This window comes from Piliocolobus tephrosceles, chromosome 7 (assembly GCF_002776525.5).
Source record: "Piliocolobus tephrosceles isolate RC106 chromosome 7, ASM277652v3, whole genome shotgun sequence".
In the NCBI taxonomy this organism is placed as follows: Eukaryota; Metazoa; Chordata; class Mammalia; order Primates; family Cercopithecidae; genus Piliocolobus; species Piliocolobus tephrosceles.
This window is the reverse complement of record NC_045440.1, coordinates 58,382,814-58,388,414: the sequence shown is the minus strand read 5'-3', so window position 1 is coordinate 58,388,414 and position 5,601 is coordinate 58,382,814.

The window sequence follows — 5,601 nt, the reverse complement described above, 5'->3', positions numbered from 1 at the left end:
AACCATCATTCTTAGCAAACTATCACAAGAAGAGAAAACCAAACACCGCATGTTCTCACTCATAGGTGGGAACTGAACAATGAGATCACTTGGACTCAGGAAGGGGAACATCACACACTGGGGCCTATCATGGGGAGGGGGGAGGGGGGAGGGATTGCATTGGGGAGTTATACCTGATATAAATGATGAATTGATGGGTGCTGACGAGTTGATGGGTGCAGCACACCAACATGGCACATGTATACATATGTAACCTGCACGTTATGCACATGTACCCTAGAACTTAAAGTATAATAAAAAAAAAAAAAAAAAAAAGAGATATGATCAATATCTAATATCTCATAGTCTAAATATCTTAGAAGTCTAGAAATGCTCTATTATGAGACAGCAACTAGAAAAAAATTACCTCTGATGTCTCTTATCAAAGTAAAATCCTTTTCAGTATAGGTTTTTTGAGAATTGATATGTTTTAACTATTTTGAAATGCTTATTTTGTTGTTTAAAGCATATTAGTTCTTTCAAAATAGAAATGAAATATAGGAAGTGTTTAGCAAACCTTTCAATTAAATACAAAGGAGCTCTCCTTTTGAAAACATTTCTTGTCAAGTTATATATTTTTATAACTAATGAATTCTAAGACTAAGATTTTCAAAAAAAATAGTTATGTCTCTTTTGATGAGTTTAATACCATCATGGAGAAAAGCCTTTCTTACGATTTGAAAAAAAAAAAAAAAAATCTAAGATGGTAAAACAGCATGTTTTAATTTTTTTTTCTTTAACAAAGGCCACAAAATTGTAGATTATTGTTAATATTTTATTTCTAAAAGATATAGCATGTACAGTCATATTACATATGTTTAGACTTTTAATTTAAAGAAGAGTTATTGAGGGCTTCTTTTTTTTTATAACAAATCCACTGTAAGTCCATACAACATTTTCTTGCTGTTTTCATTTAATCACAGATGCAGTGCACATTAAAATTTCCCAGTAAGTAACTTAGTAGATTTCCTCCCAGATACAGGTGTGTAGTCAATTTTGTGGAAGAAAGCCTCTGCTAACTCAAAGAGCCAAGTAAGAGTACTTTTCAACCAAGGCGAGGAGCTTTTAATGAATTCATTCCTAGAACTGCTGTCTCTGCTGCCCTCTACTGCCTGAGGGATCCCTGCCCTGTTGGAATCAATTGAATTGTCACACATCAGAGGGGAACCTATATGGCCTAAAGGGCATCTTGGTCAGAGCTCCACATGTCAGCCTAAAATGAGACTTCTAGAGAAAACAGCTTTTAACCATTCAAAAGTATATATTTAGAATGACTTTAGGCCACAGAGATGTTAAACGTTTAGATGGGTCATGTGTACACTTTTGAAGCCCCTCCCCAATTGCATCACAGGCAGGATTAAAAATACCCTGAGCTCCTATTGTGTTTCTGGGCTCTGTACTGGGAGACTGTGCTGCTCAAGGAAATTAACTTTTGAAAGTTTGACAGCTATAAGGCTAGCTGGAAAAATTTCAGACTGTGCTTTAATAAAGCGACAATGGGAATCTATGGGACCATAGAGAAAGTCATCCTGACTACAGGAAAACTGGTGATGTGCTGAGGGCCCTGGGCCTGGCCTGGGGCTGGTTCTGGAGGAGGGTGTGATGGATGAGCACTCCAGGAACTGGCAGAGCCCTACAGACGGCACAGCATGGGGCCTGTCCAGACACTGGAGTGTTTACCCTGCAAGTCAGGGTAAGACAGAGATAAGAGAGAGAAGGATGGATTGGAGCCACATTGCATTTTGTCATTCTGAGGAGTTTAACTTAGTGAAAAATGATAGGACGTCTAGTTTGCTCTGCAGAAAAGACAGAATAAAATAAGACAGAATGGAGTAAATAAAACTAATGCCTGAACCCCTTTGATGGGTCAGACACTATACAAGGCATCTCACATAGAGCATTTATTTTATCCTCACAAAAATCCAATGACATAGTAACATATTTTATTAACAAGAATTCTGAGGCTCAGATTCAATATCATATCTGGGGCAGAGACTGATAGCTACCTGTTCCCATATTTATCCCCAGCCTTTTTCCTCTGGTCACCTCTATGGCAGAGCCTTCAGAATCTAAAAATTCTCTGCCTCAGCCTCCCTTGCAGAGTAGAGTGTCCCAGTGACATAATTCTAGCTGGTGAACTATCAGTCTGTTGGGAAGTTTTTTGTAAAGTTTAGAATGCTTATTAAAAGACAATGAAGCCCGGGTCCCCGGCACTGCCCCCACTCCGTGTTCCTACCAGCAGTGTGGAGGTAGTGATACCAGCTGGGAAAACCTTCGCATGACACAGTAGCCCCTGACTGCACTGCCAGAAAGGTTGTCCCTGAGGTCATGGAGCAGAAGGAGTCACACACCAAGCTAAGATGTTGAACCTCAGAGACTTGAGTCCATCTAAAGCCTATAGTGAGAAGCAAGGAGAAAGAGAAGGGAGGAGGAAGAAAGACTCACTGAGTCCTATGTTATGACACTTGCTCACCCAGCCCCCTCTTCACCACAGCAGGCTTCTTGCTGAACCAGTGTGTCAAGCGCCAGAGCTGATGATGAGCCAGGGATGTCCACAGGCAGACAGTGCCTGAAGCCAACACATGTTGCTCTGTTGTAGTCATGCTGTGGTCCCCCTCACCACAACATCACTCCCCAGCCACCTGAAGAGCAGGCAGGCCTCCTATATGTATGCCTCTGGTAGACATGTAGGGCCATATGGGTGTCACCCAGGGGAAGCTGATGTAGAAGGGGATAGCTTTCAAACCACGGGTGACATCATCTGAACCTTGTGCATATTTAAGGTCTATGTGGCTTTTCTATCGCTATCTGTAGATAATAGTCTTCTTTATTCTGTCTCAACACATAAATATCCCCTTTGTCCTATATCTGATGTGTCTTATGGGTTACTAAGTTATAATCTATACATCTTATGATCTTCCTATGATTCACAAGCCATTTGCTTAAAATCTATACTTAATACAACTTATGAGTTACATCATCCATTTTCCTTTCTTGTTCTCTATCAAAAAATTGAATATACTCAAATAACACATGCTTTATGGATACCACCAAAGAAGATACATTTCCATTAACCATGTAGCTAGAAGCCTAAAGCGCAAATAAAAACCTGTAAGGATGGGGTGGCAAGACAGAGACTGTGTCTTCAAGGAAGCACCGCAGTTGAGCCAGAGCCAGGAACTGCCCTCCCCAAAACTTCTTGCAATGTGCAGAGCTGAAGCACCTATTGAGTAAACCATTATTCACGGAAATTTCTTTCATGTGAACCCACATGCCTCCTGACTAGATGCCTTGGCACCATTCATTCAACAATAATTTCTTGAGGACCAGTTGTATAGCAGACACTTACTTTAGGAACTAGAGATATAAGAGTAAAAGTAATCTCTGTTGCTGTGAGACTTACTTTCTAGTGAAAAAAGAAAGAATATTTCTTAAACTATTAACTTTTGAATTTCTGCATGTAGCCCTGATGAGGTAACTGGTACTAAATTTGCCCTGCTCCTGTAGTCAACTAGAAAACTCAAGATTCTTGCTGCAGGCAGGCAACGTGATAAGATATGGAGGGTGGGGAATGAAGAATTTGATTTTATAGTGAGGTCGGGGAGTTTTCTAAACTGACTCAGCAGGATTCTTGCTAAAACTGGGCCAAGTAGGCCACGAACAGAGTCCAAGGTCAGAGTTTTGAGGACTTAAAGGGATCTCACTAAAGCTAGGTCAAGGAGAACATCTTTGTCAACTCCCAGGGAAAGAATAAGTACAGGATGACATAAGTTGAAAAATCACCAGAGCCTGCACAGGGCTGGAAGGTGCAGTTCCAGATAACAAGAGAGGACTCCATTGAATAGCCAGAGCATTCAATAGAGACCCCAGGAGGGTCTTAGCAGTAAGCATCAACTAGTGCTAGACGAATCTGTTCCAAACTCACCCAAACAAAGTTAAAATCAATTTTTAAAAATGTCAAGCTATTTGGCATGTAAATAACTGCCTATGAGAACAAATTGCAACACTCATTAAAGGAAAACAATATAATCTTGACACTTAACAATTTAATATTTACAATATTCAGCAATCAAATATTAGTATATACACAAAGATGCAGAAAAATGTGACCCATTATTATCATCTGAAAAAAATATGAATAGACATTGTTTAGAAATGTCTAGAAATGACAGAAATGATGAAATTTGCAGATAGTTTAAAACAGTCATTATAAATTGTTCAAACATTTAAATGAAACACAAGCACAATGAGAAGAGAAAAAATATAAAAAGAATCAGATGGATCTTTTAAAGCTAAAAATTGTAATGTCTGAATATAAAAATTTATTAAATGGGTTGAACGAGATATTTGATACAATGTTTAGTAAATTTATAGGCAATGAAACATTGTTTTTCAGTGAAAACATTCTTTATTAGTAAGCAGACATTTCAAACTTTTTGATTACATACATCATGCAAAATGACTGACCTCACACATGGTTATCTAACCGTTCATTGTGACATCTTTTTTGAGATGATTATAAATTTAAGAAGAATGACTGCAGTAGTAAAAATAATTCTTGAAAATGACTCTCGATGAAGCAAAACACTACATAGCACACATGAAATACTGTTCATCCCTCCTGGATGTTTAATTCTCTCCTAATGTAAATCTCTGTTTTGGAAGACTGTTATACAGAAAAATGGCAGTTGTTTTTGTATGTGCATCTATAGGCACTCAACTGATAAAAACAAGAAAATTTCAAATAATTTTACAAGGTTTGGTTATTTTTCCTGTTTTGTTAATCCAAAACAGGACAATGCCCTTTGATTTAAAATGTTCGTTTCTTTTAAGAAATCATTTTCTTCAGAAGATGATTTTGACGAATGAAAAGGTTGTTTTATCCCTGGTAATCTTTTTGAAATGGGACTGGCTGTTATGCATTATCCAAATGTTTTCAGTAAGTAAAAAGGAGTAGGCCTTATTTAGAGAAGAATTCCTCTCAATTATGGCACTGAGAAAACGTCTCTGCAGTGGTGGGCTCGCCACTTTCATCCTGTGGTAGTTCTGGTAGCACTCCCAGTATGAAAACCTTAGCACAGGTAAATTCACCTCTTTAAAATCAGTAATGACCCTGCAGAAAGGTGAATTCCAAATCTCCTAGTAGCATATTCAAGTCATCTGGCAGTGAAGCAGGCATAAAAGACTTCTCTAGATACTTGGGGTGCTGCTGTAACAAATACCTAAAAATGGAAAAGTGGCTCTGGAATTGGGCAGTAGGTAGAGGCTGGAAGAATTCTGAGGAGCATGCCAGAAAAGGAAAATTTAGGCAATGAAACATTTTGATCTGAAGAACAAAGAGAAAAAATCTGGACAAAGTTATACGTATCTCAATGATACGTGGACAATATCAATACATAAAATGTGCATATAATAGACTTCCAGAAATGGAAGGGAGCAAAAAAAAAAAAAAACATTTAAATAAATGTTGGAGGATGATTTTCCATGTTGGGCTAAAAAAGCAATCCACAAAAATAATAAACAATTTTTTTTTTTTTTTTTTTTTTTTTTTTTTTTTTTTTT